The sequence below is a fragment of the Nyctereutes procyonoides genome, unplaced genomic scaffold (genome assembly GCF_905146905.1).
Source record: "Nyctereutes procyonoides isolate TBG_1078 unplaced genomic scaffold, NYPRO_anot_genome, whole genome shotgun sequence".
NCBI lineage: Eukaryota > Metazoa > Chordata > Mammalia > Carnivora > Canidae > Nyctereutes > Nyctereutes procyonoides.
This window is the reverse complement of record NW_026575035.1, coordinates 13,901,336-13,915,939: the sequence shown is the minus strand read 5'-3', so window position 1 is coordinate 13,915,939 and position 14,604 is coordinate 13,901,336. Positions and strand designations below refer to the sequence as shown.

Genomic DNA, 14,604 nt, shown 5'->3' with positions numbered 1-14,604 from the left:
ACTGTGTGGAGGTTCCTCAAAGAGTTAAAAATAGAGCTACCCTACAACCCAGCAATCGCACTGCTGGGGATTTACCCCAAAGATACAGATGCAGTTGAAGACCAACATACTTGCACCCAATGTTTATAGCAGCAATGTCCGCAATAGCCAAACTGTGGAAGGAGCCTCGGTGTCCATCTAAAGATGAATGGATAAAGAATATGTGGTCTATGTATAAAATGGAATATTACACTCAGCCATTAGAAACGACAAATACCCATCATTTGCTTTGATGTGGATGGAACTGGAGGGGATTATGCTGAGTGAAGTCAGTCAATCAGAGTAGGACAAACATTATATGGTTTCATTTATTCAGGGAATATAAAAAATAGTGAAAGGGAATAAAGGGGAAAGGAGAGAAAATGAGTGGGAAATATCAGAGAGAGAGACAGAACATGAGAAACTCCTAACTCTGGGAAACGAACAAGGGGTGGTGGAAGTGGAGGTGGGCAGGGGGATGGGGTGACCTGGTGATGAGCACTGAGGGGAGCACTTGACGGGATGAGCACTGGGTGTTATGCTTTACGTTGGCAAATCGAACTCCAATAAAAAATATACAAAAAAATTTTGACAGCACTTAGAAAGCTAATGAGAAGTATGGCTGGATTAATCTTTTTTTTTTTAAACTCTGAAGAATTATCACCTCTCATTCTATTGCTTGAATATCTGTATACACATTATGAAGCAGAAAGACAACCTATTTTCAAACCACCCTTCTTAGTGAAGAGCTGGGTCCCAAGTTTAATCCTAATGAGGTATTATTTCAAATATTTAGGTAATTTTACTTAGAGGAAAAAGAGATGGACCAGAGAATTAAGTAATTTCTATTCTGTAAGAGTTCTAAAGGGTAGGGACAAAATCCTATAAGATGAAAAGCTCTAGAAAGGAGCAAGTCTAACATGTCCATTTTTCCCTCTAATTTTAGAACAAACCAAAGTTTCCTTAAGTACCAGATGAAGTATCAGACCTGGGTTAAAAGCCATCCCCCAGGGAACACATGTTGTCTTTAAACTCTAGAATCAAACTAAATTCAGTGAAATACAGTATAAAGCACATGATAATGGAGACTAAGGATCAATAACTCATCACCCCATCTTAACTTCCATTAACTTAAAATCACCATGTAGAATAGCAGTTAATCAAATATATTCTCCCTTGTGCACCCCATCACTAACTCCTCTATTGACCTATAGTACTCCGATTTTCTGATCTATAAAATAATGGCAATAATATCTAATTCAAAGGGTGCTGGATTAAATGAGATAATGTATACATGAGTTGGATACATAACAGGTTTTAAGTAAATGTTTGCAATGTAGATGATGATAAAACTGATGTTGATGCCACTGCTTGGAAGTCTGCTTCTAGGTAATTATCCTAAGTTCCCAATATATTAGTGTTGCTTTAAATAAAAGTATTCACTGGTTTCTCATCATCTCAAAATGAACTCCGTGTCCTTAGTCTGGAAGGAAAGGCTTCATGTTTCAGGTTCTAGCTCTCTCCAGATTTGACTCAGGTGTCACCTTCCCTGGGAGGCACTACCTGAACACCTGCCTACACCCTCCCCATGTAGGAGAAATGGGAGGTACCTCCTCTGGGTTCTCAAAGCCCCCTGTGCAGATCCCTATCAGACTACTTCTGATACTCGATTATAATGTATTTACCTGTCTCCTTCAATATATGATGACGTCCAATGTAGCCAAGAGCTACCTTTTTCCCCATCTCTTTATTCCAAAGCCTAATAACAGTAGATATGTGAAAAATATACTGAATAAGTGTATCCTACTTTTGAAATATCTGATGAGTTTTCAGATTCCCATATATTCACATAAATCAGAAATAAATGAATAAGGGACACTGTTATGTACATTTTTCATAATGTACTCACTTTTCATTCTAGTCAATCTAAAATAGAAAGTATCGGGGCGCTCAGGGGTTAAGCGTCTCTGCCTTCGGCTCAAGTCCTGATTCCAGGGTCCTGGGATTGAGTCCCACATTGGGCTCCCCAGAGGGAGCCTGCTTCTCCCTCTGCCTATGTCTCTGCCTCTCTCTCTGTGTCTCTCATGAATAAATAAATAAAACCTTTAAAAAATAAAATAGAAAGTATCTAGAACAATTGTGGACTTAAATTTTTGATCTCTAACTTACATTAAAAGGATTGGAATCAAAATAGTAAGTAATATCAAGTGATAATTGAACTAGAATTAGTAAGTTTAAGGAAATGAGGGAAGATTAAATTCTGTGAAAACAATGTTCCCAATTGCTTTGCAAAAAGTACCTCACTTAGTCCCCAAGAATCTCAAAAGATAAATATTATCCTTCACTTTACATATGAAAATACTGAATCTATAAGAGATTAAAGAACTTGCCCATGCTTACAGAGCCAATATAGGATGCAAGGGGATTTTAAAACAGAACTGTTTACAGAGCCTGTGTCCACACTATTACTCCTAAGTTTTATTCCATCTCTACAGTATTATTAATTGTAAAAGTTTTGTGTATAAAATTATTCAAAATTGTCTTTATTTAGATGAAAGCATACAGAAAAAGAAACAGAGGGGGAAAAGCTAATGTACAAGAACTTATGTCTAATATGATCCTTCTGGTCCTATTCCTTCTTAGAAACAAGTGAATCTGGAAGGGACAGAGTTGAATGGACAAATACATAGGGAGCAGTTGAGATCTAATTAAATACTAGCACCACCATCTCTGTTTTTATAAGGCACCTTACAGTTTTACGAAAGAGCATTCATGTCAACTATCCCATTCTGTAATCAGAATGATATGAAGATGACAAGATTATCACCCCCATTTTACAAATATAATCTTAGACACCAAAGTAGAAATGAAATACAATTAATCTGTGAGAGCCAAAGCATTTTAAACATTCTAGAAAATGCTGCAGAATACATATATTCTATTCATTATGGAAAAATAATCTAAAAGAGTTCAAGGTCATGAGCATGACTTCATGAGCATTCCCTTCAATTTATCTTAAATCACACACAAAAGGCCATAGTTTTATCACTGGCAATTAATTACATTGCACCACTATGTGCATGTGTGTGCATGCATGTACACACTAATGATAGTAGCATCACTGCTTTCAAATTATATACCTAAATACATGCACCCTAGAAATAAATGTGAGAATCTCTGGGAGGATAGCTGCAGAAGGACCAAAAAATAAATGAGCCTCATCTGAGGGGAAAACCCCACTAACACAATGCACTATGCTAAGTCCTCCTATCAACATGGCAGAATTCACACTGTCAACGGTTAAGACATCTGGCAGTCTGGGAGCCGGAGGCCTATTCACAAGATCACAGCTGTATCCTCCTGCTTTACTCCTAATTTCTGACAAGTCACAACCTCGTGATGTCTCATTTTTCTTAATTAAAACAAAACAAAAAACATAATTCATGTCTTCCTGTTTCACAGAGTTCTGAAATTGGTACACATTATCCAGAGTTCTGGTTTGATCATATGAAGCTGAGAATGAGTCTTACATACTGACTCAAGGGGAAATGCTCACTCATGGGGGCCCAGTGCCATCCAGCAAGACTAACCCCATAAATAAGCTACTCAGAGCATCAGAAAGAGAGCATCATTTAATGATAGATCAGCCTTAACAAGTACTGATTATTTCACAGACAACTTAAGAAAGGACAGAGAACCTGTCCAGATGAAGCAGCAAATCATCCACAGAAAAGTGCTTTCTCTACCTAGAAGGCCTGGGGAAGATTACTCAAGAATATTACATTGTGGAAAGCCTGGAAATTCCATAAGACCCTGCAGAGATAGTAGCTAAAACTACCCCAAAGCTTTAAGACTTCATATAGGACCAGAATGTGGGAGAGGGAGGAAGAGAACATTTGATTTTTCTATTAGTTACAATTGAATATGCAATTGTTCACATGTCTCAAAAATGAAAAGGAAGCGGGATCCCTGGGTGGCGCGGCGGTTTAGCGCCTGCCTTTGGCCCAGGGCGCGATCCTGGAGGCCTGGGATCAAATCCCACATCGGGCTCCCGGTGCATGGAGCCTGCTTCTCCCTCTGTCTCTGCCTCTCTCTCTCTGTGTGACTGTCATAAATAAAAAAAATAAAAAAAAAAGAAAAGGAAGCAAGATGGGACGAGAAGCAGGGAAGGAATTCAAGGAGGAAGGAAGGAAAGAAGGCAAAGGGGACAAAAGAATACAGTGAAAAACCTAACCCCTAGCCAGTCATCCATCCAACTACTTCCCAAGCCCTCCCCTAAAATGATGAGCTTTTTCTTAAAGTTTCCTGTGTATCTTTCCTGAGTTTTTGGTCAAATAAATAAAATCACCATACACCATTTTTCTACTTCTTTCACATAAATGACAGCATACTCCATTATATGTTCTGCACCTTGCTTTTTAATTTATCTGGGAGCTCCTTCCCTACCAGTACTTAGAGACCTTCCTCATACTTTCATGAGGCTGTCAAGTATTCCATAATATGGATGAACCATAATCTTCTGAACCAGTCCTTTACTGAAGAGCACTGCTACAATTTTACAATTTGAAAAGATACCTTCATTTTGTAAATACACTTATATTCCTGCTTCTTGATTTGTCAGCTTACAAAATCATCCTTTAATCCTTTACCACACATGAGGAATCTACTCTATATCCTACTTTCTCTCTTTTCCTTTCCCGATGTTAGCAGCATACAGACTTTCTCCTTCATTCCAACCCTCACTTTTACCTTTTGTTTGCTTAGGTTCATCCTTTAGCAGTTTCCTCAAGAAGGGCTCATGAAGGCAACGTAGCTCAAAAACAATTTATCTCTATTACCTACCTCAAGGAACAACTAGTCCCTGAGTTCTTCAATTTATGCTTTACAGTGAAGCTATTGCTTCATTTAAATTTTTGAGTGATAGAAAACTCAGTCACAATTTTCATCAGTTTAAAGGCAACTTTGTGTGTGTGTGTGTGTGTGTGTGTGTGTGTGTGTGTGTGAGCCACTCTTTAATCATTGTTGAGTTCTACTGTTCTCATCTAATGCTCTGCATAATTCAATGACCTGATGGGCTAGTTTTTTTGGGGGGTTGTTTGTTTTTTAACAAGTCATTACCGAATGGGCTAAATTCTCCTGGGCTAACCCTCTACACCAATTTTTTTTTTAAAGATTTTAAGGAATCTTACACCCAACATGGAGCTCAAACTAACAACCCCGAGATCAAGAGTCAACTGAGCCAGCCAGGCACCCCTACACCACACTCTTAGTAGGGATAGAAGTGAAGTCTTAAGAGAGGGCAAAGGGTCCTCTTCACTTTCTTACCCAAATGGCTCTCTCCTTTTCTGCCAAAGACACAGACTGCTTCTTACAAACATGTTCCTGCTATTTCTATAATTGGGCCCAGGGGGGAGTGCATCTAACCCTGTTCAACCCTGATCACAGACCAGACAAGGCAAGTAAAATATTTAACTTTATACTTCTGAGTAAGCCCCTTAAAAAAAAGTTTATTAAGACTTCTTTTATGGCCTGTTTTGCAAAATGTTCTCTGTGCATTTAAGAACATGTATTTTGCTATTAGGTGTTCTGTATATATCTAATAGGTCTGACTGGATTATAGTGCTGTTCAGGTCCTTTAATTCCTTACTAATCTGTCTCACTGTTCTACTCATTACTGAAAATGTGTATTAAAGTCCCCATTATTGAACTCCAATTAAAAAAATAAAGTCCCTATTACTGTAAAATTCTCTTACTCTCCCTTCAATTCTGTCAATTTGTGCTTCACATATTCTAGGGTTCTCTGGTTAAATGTATATATATTTATAATTTATAAATGTATATCTTCCTGTATATTTACCAATGTACAGTGAGTGTCCTTTATCTCTTGTAATCTTTTATTTCAAGTCTACTTTGTGTGATCATAATAAACCCATCTAGCTCTTTTGGTTACTCCTTCATCATGCAATGCAGTATCATTCCCCTCCTTTTATTTTCAACATCTTTATTTCTTTATACCTAAAATTAGTCCCTTCTATACAGCATCTAGATGGACACTGTGGGGTTTTTAAAATTCAAGTCTGCCAATCTCTGCTTTTAAGTAGAAGAATTTAATCTACTTATATTTAAGGTGATTACTGATAAAGAAGGATTTACTTCTGCCATTTTGCTATTATTTTGGGTGTGTTTTATATGTTTTTCGTTCCTTAATTATTGCTTTTCACTTAGCTAATTTTTTTGTAGTGTACCATTTTGATTCCCTCTTCTTTCCTTCTTTGTACATTTTTTTTTTTAGTTACATAGCAGTCACCTTGGCTTGGATGTTACAATTAACATCTTCAACTATAACAACCTAGTTTGCATAATACCAACTTATTGTACGAATACTACACTCCCATACTCTCCAATTCTTCCCTTTTGTTATTGTCACAGACTGCATCTTTATATATTGTGTACGTACAAACCAGAGTACAATAATACTGTTTTTATATTTCCTATGTGGTCACCCTTGCCAGTGTTCTTTATTTCTTCTTACAGTTTCAGATTATTCTCTAATGTCCTTTCATTTCATCTTGAAGGACTGCCTCTAGCATTTCTTGTAGAACAGGTCTACTGCAAATGAACTTCCTCAACTTTTGTCTGGAAATGTATTTATCTCCTCTTCATTCATGAAGGATAGTTTTGTCAGATATAGAATTCTTGGTGGATAGCCCCCCCTCCTTTATGATTCCAAATACATCATCTTACCTGCTTCTAGACTCCAAGGTTTCTATATTGGGAAATCAGTTGTTAATTTTATTGAGGATTCCCTGTTATGACAAATTACTTCACTTTTGCTGCTTTCAAAATTCTGTTTTTGGGTTTCAACAGTTTGACTATATTATGGATCAGTGTGGAACTCTGAGTTTATCTTGTTTTTTTGTTATTTTTTTTTAAGATTTTATTTATTTATTCATGAGAGATACAGAGAGAGAGGCAGAGACACAGGCAGAGGGAGAAGCAGGCTCCATGCAGGGAGCCCGACGTGGGACTTGATCCCAGGTCTCCAGGGTCACGCCCTGGGCTGAAGGCAGGCGCTAAACCGCTGAGCCATCCAGGGATCCCCTGAGTTTATCTTGTTTGGAGGTCACTGAGCTTAGGTGTGTATATTCATGTCTTCATCATATTTGGGAAGTTTTCCACTTTTATGTCTTCAAATACTTCTTCTGCCCCTTTCTTTCTTCTTCCTCCTGCTGGGACTCCTATAACTCATATACTCATATATTGGTACATATGATGGTCCTCCACCAGTTTATTGGGCTCTGTTCATTTTTCTTCATTTTTTTCTTTCTGTCCCTTGGGTCTGAATCATTCCTATGGTCTTATCTTCAAGTCCACTGATCCTTCTGCCTACTCAAATCTGTTGTTGAATCCCTCTATTGAATTTTTCATTTCAGTTATACTTTATAGCCTCAAAACTTGTTTGGTTCCTTTTTGTAATTTTTATCTATTTAGATTCTAGTTTTGTTCATAGAATGTTGTCCTGATTTCCTTTAGTTCTATGTTCATGGTTTGCTTTATGCATTTATAGCACTTGATTTAACAACTTTGACTAGCAATTCCAATATCTGGACTTCCTCAGGGACGGCTTCTGTGAAATTCTCTTATTGCATGTATGCACCATACTTTCTCATTTTTTTGTATGTTTTATAATTTTTTTTGAGAAGTGGATATTCTGACTATTATTATACTGGAGTAACTGGAAATCTAATCTCTCACTCCTCCAGTACAGCTTACTTTTGCTTGTTGTGGGCTGAAGCCATCTGTTTTGACTTTTCCAGACTATTTTTTTTTAAATTTTTATTTATTTATTTATGATAGTTACAGAGAGAGAGAGAGAGGCAGAGACACAGGCAGAGGGAGAAGCAGGCTCCATGCACCGGGAGCCCGACGTGGGATTCGATCCCGGGTCTCCAGGATCGCGCCCTGGGCCAAAGGCAGGCGCCAAACCGCTGCGCCACCCAGGGATCCCTCCAGACTATTTTTGCCTTTGCCTATCTATTTGCTGTTTTGTGTTCCTTGTGTATGGTCACTGAAGTTCCTAATCCATTATCTAGCTAACACAGTGACTCAACACAGATTTCCTTAAATGTGTGGCTCCAAAAGGGGAGATGGGAGGGAAGAAAAGATTCTTTAAATCTTCCAGTAAACACTGTTAAGTGAAATCTCTGCAGCTGAAAGGCTGAAACAAAGGCAAATGTCTGTGTCTATCACTCAGAGATCTGAAAAACCGACTTCAACATGCAACTCCAAAGTTTTGGAAAACAAAGTCCCCAGTGCTCATCTGGCTTCAGCAAGCCCATCCAAGAACATAGGCCATTGTCTTCATAGGCTAAGGGGCCAAGGGATGGGTAATGGCCACTGGTTTGTGCATGAACTACCAAGCAGCAGCCTCTCCCTTCATCAAGTACTCTCAAGGTTGTTGTAAGTCTCCAAGCAGGATCCAGAGTCCTGAAATAGTACACCCTGGTCTTTTTCTCTAGTTTAGTAGTTATTTTGATAGAGAAGCCTCTCAATCTTCCTACCCTGTCATTCTGAGTGACATATGCCCCTTTCTTCTAAAAGATATCTTTTTCTTGGTCCTTTCTGGGAGTAGCTGCCCTAAACTGCCTCTTCTGCTCAACAAAGTTGAAAATGGGGAAAATTTGCATGGGAGAACTTTGCTGTACAGAAACCACCAATGGTAACTGGCACTCCAGATTATTTTTCTTTTTTTTTTAAATTTTATTTTTATTTTATGATAGTCACAGAGAGAGAGAGAGAGGCAGAGACACAGGCAGAGGGAGAAGCAGGCTCCATGCACCGGGAGCCCGATATGGGATTCGATCCCGGGTCTCCAGGATTGAGCCCTGGGCCAAAGGCAGGCGCCAAACCGCTGCGCCACCCAGGGATCCCTCCAGATATTTTTCTATGTATTATTTTCTATATGCATGTGTATATATAGTTTTTCAATCCAAGACAATTCATAGTAATTTTTTTCTTACAAATTCATGAACATCTTTCCAAGTCAATAAACACACAAGTACCATCATTTTTAATAGCTATGTATTATTCTAAAATATGAAATTATCATAATCCCTTAATCCTTTTGCTTTTAGGCTGTTTCCAACTCTTATTTTTCTTAAAATTCTGTAACATTCTTATAACTACATATTTGCACACATCCTAGCTGTGTAGAACAAGCACATAGAAAGTAGAACACGCACATAGGAGCACATTTCAATGGCTTCTAAAACACACTACCAAACTGTAGAATAAGTCTTCTAAAAGAAAATTAGAGAGACTTCCAGAACTCTCCTAGAATAGCTTCCAAAATATGATCTAAGAAAAGGGATCAGTGACTATAAATCAAGGATGAAGCATGATGAGATCATTTTAAGATGGAAATTTTTAGTTTTGTCAGGTTTGCTTCCCTCCCATTCTTCCCCCTTACACATACATATGTACACAAATGGATTCCCTATAATGATTAGAAGTAAAATTCTTATCCTGAAACAAGAAAAGAACACTACAGAGAAAAAAAAGATATCAAATTGAGTAAGTAATTATCATTTAGGGATATATAAAAAAGCTTACATGGGGAACTTTCAAAACAGGAATGAATGTGAGAATTTGATTAGTACCCTTCATTCTGACAATTATTAAAAAGCTCACCCTCTGACCATATTACATAAAATCTGACCCTATTACCAATGCCATCATGAGCTCGTTCTGTACCTTGAGGCACACCACTATTTATTTCACAGCATAATACACAATAGATTAAAATTGCCTTTATTAAAGCCAAGCTTTCACCAGGCTAGGACTATTTATTTTAAGTCCCTGGCTTCTTCTAGTTTACATGGTTACCTACATTCCAATCCAGCTTAGAAAGCCAACAGGGCTCACTGAATTAATCAAGTTACTATTAAAGAGTTGTTAGCTCTGCTGGTTCTCTTCTAAAATACCACATTACCTCACTATGTGACCATGAGCAAACTAATCAGCCTCCAAAAAACTAAATGAATGTTGTTACTTAATGATCATGGGAATTACTTCCAGTCATCCATTCTTAAGATTCTCCAAGGAAAAGAAAGAAAAGAAAAAAGAGAAAAGAGAAAAGAGAAAAGAGAAAGGAAAGAAGGAAGGAAGGAAGGAAGGAAGGAAGGAAGGAAGGAAGGAAGGAAATAAATAAATAAATACATGCATGCATGCAGGCAAATTTAGAAGCAATGTTTTCCCCTAATATTAGAAAGTAAAGAAATACAAGCAACAGGCTAAGGAACAAAAGGGCTGGGAGGATCACATACGTTGAGCTAATAAGTATCCCCTGACAGTCCCAGACTCTCTATCATCCAAGTTGCATGGCAAAGAATGTTACTGTTCCTTAGTTATTAGACAAAGGAGGTTTTTAACAGAAAAGTCCTTGGATCTTGAGATTAATCACCACTTGCTCTAATGGTCCACAAGAGGGAGCCCTGTAGTCACTATATCTGCCACGTTAAAATCATAAAAATCAATTTAGATGCATATAATCATGAATTATCCTTGAAGTTTGTTTTAAAAATGTTTCTTGGGACGCCTGGGTGGCTCAGTGGTTGAGCATCTGCCTTTGGCTCAAGCTGTGATCCTGGGGCCCCGGATCAAGTCCTGCATCCTGCTCTTTGCAGGGAGCCTAAGCTTCTCCCTCTCTGTCTCTCATGAATAAATAAAATCTTTAAAAAATAATAAAAATAAAAAATGTTTCTTAAATTCAGTTCCAACTCAAGTCTAGGGCAATGACACGTTGAATAGTAATGGAATAAAAAACCTGAAGACATTCTATATTCTAACCTCCCTCTAATCTTCCTAAACACACATACACACACACACACACACACACACACAAACAAAATAGAAGCCTTATCTGAAAGCTTAGTGTTAATATTGAACAATTACACTTATTTATGTCTATTGGGAAATTTTTCTTGGAAGAATATTTATATTTAGCATGTGTGGATACATAGGAAGAAAACAGCTAAGTACATAAAACAATAGTTAACTCTTTAGTAGAGTAGTATGTGCTTATATAGAGAAGCAGTACAGCAGAGTAGATAAATACATGCGCTTTGGAGTTACACATCTGAGTTTGAATCCCACTTTTACTGGTTTGTGACATTAGGAAAGTTATTATTTAAGGTCTTTTCAGCTTCCTCACTGTAAAATAGGGCTCATAGGACTGTTGTAAAAATTAAATAATACATGCAATATGTCTTTTGGGGAAAGAATAAACACTTAAATGTTAATGACTATAATTACAGATATCAATTTTTTTAGTTGAGGTATGACTGACCTGTAACACTATATTAGTTTCAAATTCAAATATTTTTAAACATATGACTTTACTTATTTTAACGAAACCAAAATATTTTTTAAGATTTTATTATTTCAGAGAGAGCATTAGCAGGAATGAGGGGCAGAGGGAGACAGAGAAGCAGACTTCCCACTGAGCAGGGAGCCGATGTGGGGCTTGATCCCAGGGCCCAAGGATCACGACCTGAGCTGAAGGCAAACACTTAACAGATTGAGCCACCCGGGTGCTCCAACAAAACCAAATTTATTATTTGTAACAGCATAACTTCATCTTGAGGACCCCTCCATACTTTTATATACTATAGAAATAAATGGACACGTTTAAAAGAGATCAATATGCATATAATTTCATTACTTTATAATTTATGTACATAAGTATGTATGTATGTATGTAAGTAGGCTCCATGCCCAGCACAGAGCCCAATGTGGGGCTCGAACTCACGACCACGCGATCAAGACCTGAGCCGAGATCAAGAGTTGGATGCTCAACTGTCTGAGCCATCCAGGTGCCCCCAATTTCATTACTTTAAAATGAATATATAAGTAGTCCAAGCTTCAATGCAAATCAAAGAAATAAACAAGCTACTCATAATCTAAAATCAGATCAATGTTAACATGAGAATAAGCTGTACAATCAATATTCTTTCCCTTAAGCAATTCTTATAAACTTAGTTTATGGAATTCAGTTTCACTCTGACAAGATGTGATAGCATAATTGATATAAATTTTTTAAGATTATTATTATTATTGTTCTGGATTAGGCATTTCCACCCTTCAGAGATAGGATATGTGATATGTTGGATCCCTCCTTTGTTCAAACTCAGCCCTTAAACATAGCTCCTCATTCATTACATTTTTAATTACCTTCTTAGTGAACTGAGAAAGAAAATAAAGTACACAAAGATTTAATGTGTACCATACAAAATAAAGCCTAGAGTTAGATCTCCAATTCCCTCAGTTCTCCCAAGCACAATAAGAATTAAACTACCACTAAACTGTACTAAGATTAAGGTCCATTCCATATTAGTTCCCTAATTTATGCTATGAAGTTCAAGAAGGTGTCTAGGGGACAAAACATCTATCAATTTGGGACAAAAAACAAAAATTAGTGGTTTTTAAATGTAGACATTTCACAATCACCTGGAAACTAGGTAAAAATCTAAAAATACACACACATGGGCAGAGTGCTATGTTTTCTAATTCAGTTCAACAAAGAAGTACTCCTCTCTACATGCACTGCTTGGTAAGGGGATTGTTACAGGAAGTAGAAACTTTTGTGATAAAAAGGAAGCAGAGTGCTATGCTTTCTAATTCAGTTCAACACAGAAGTACTCCTCTCTACGTGCACTGCTTGGTAAGGGGATTGTTACAGGAAGTAGAAACATTTGTGATAAAAAGGAAGGGAAAAGAGACATAAGATTATTATTTCCCAAGATATCTCTGTGAACTATTATAGATATGTTGCTTACCTTACATATTATGGATACAATTTCAAGACAAATGAATGACTGGGAACAAACTAAAATTTAATAGAAACCTCAGACAAAATAAAATATGGCCTTAGTCTATAATATCACAGCTGTAAGTAGAGGCTGGAATGCTTACATTTGTAATGGGACTAAATTACAAGAGATGAACAGCTATGTTAGCAGATCAAGCAAATAATGGCTGAAGAAAATATGCTTGTAAATAGTAAAGTACTGGCCAGCTGGTATAGCAGGAAAGATAACAGGTAAAAGACTAAAAGAAAAAGTCATGGTTGAGGAAAAACCCAGGCAACAACTTTTATGTTTAAAGGGAGAGCAGGAAAAACTACCAAATATAATAGGATCTACCCTTGTGTAGGAGTTACTATATATTTAAGACAGATAATCAAAGACAATAAATCTAAGACATAAGCTTTTAAACTTAAAATACACATAGAAACAGATGTTCCTTCTGATCATATAACTCAGTATACAACAAGTACTGAAGTCTAACAGCCCTGTTAGTAAGACAGCAAACAACCCGAAATCAAACACACATGAGGATCTAAGGAAAAGCAGAAGGAGTCTGTATGTTTTCACAGCGAGTTGTTACAATAAAGACAACATGAGACATTTGGTTCAGCAGAAGGGCAGCGACCAGACCAGCGTGAATTTGGTTAATAGTTTCAGATTATATTTGGAGAACCTCAAGTGGGACCCTATAAAATCTAAATGGTAGAAGATACAGTTTTAGTCAACTTGATGCAACAAGAATATATTCAATCTCTACCTTGAGCCAGAGGCTGCCAGACACTGCCAGAGACCAGGAACAAAAAGACCAATAAGCCTCAAAGCTTACAAAAGTTAAGAGCTTTTAGGCTACAATATAAATAACCTTACAAGTTCCCTTGCTGCCCCACTAAGGGATGGAGAAAAGTGCTAAAATGAATACAAAGCTCTAGATAATGGGTAAAACACATATACATGGACTTAAACATTACCATGTGCCAGGAGTAAAAGAAAATGGAAAGAACTGCATTTACGTAGAAATGAAAAAAAAAACTGTAACGAAAGAACATATTCCTTGAATATTACATCTTGTCTGATATTGGCAGAGAGACCATGCCTTCCAGTCTGGATGATGTCAGTAAGCTCTAGTGAATTCCATGAAAAGAAGTAACTGTCAAGCTGGCAGCTTCTGTTACTATTTAATAATGATGCCAGAATCTTAAAAAAAAAAAAAAATCAGATTTTCTAAGTGCACATGAAGAGTTGTAAGTTCTTTTACGTTCTAAAGATATTCATATTTGTTATTATATAAGCTAAAAATGTGTAACTAAAAGAATGATTCATTAAATTTACGGATATATAATTTTAAAAGCAAACAAGATAAAATTGTACAAAATGTCAATATAGAGTTCATTTCATCAGATCCAATAAACTGGAGACTCAAAATATTGTATTGCAACAGATGAGGTATAGAAAAATATTTGTAGGAATATTTGGGGCTTTTAATCCAGCCTACTGAATGAAAGTAGGCCACGATTCTCAAAAGGAGGAAAGTGAAATGAGGAGTCTCCTGGTGGTCCTTAGAGTTGAGTGAAAGCAGAAACTTAAGGAAGCCTGGTGAGGAGAAGCCATCATATTAAGGAAAATGATGTTCAAGAGTCCAAGAGCCCAGCTTAGGGAGACAGCTCTGGGGCACTTTGTTGTGGAAACTACCCTCCGGTCAGCCTCATGTTTTCATCAGCCC

General features: G+C 37.1%; 1 protein-coding gene across 3 annotated transcripts in view; it reads right to left on the bottom strand.

Annotated features, from left to right (window-relative positions):
* Positions 1–14,604, bottom strand: part of PDE7A (phosphodiesterase 7A) — a 126,359-nt gene that overhangs the window by 37,169 nt on the left and 74,586 nt on the right. The gene's annotated exons all lie outside the window — the stretch shown is intronic.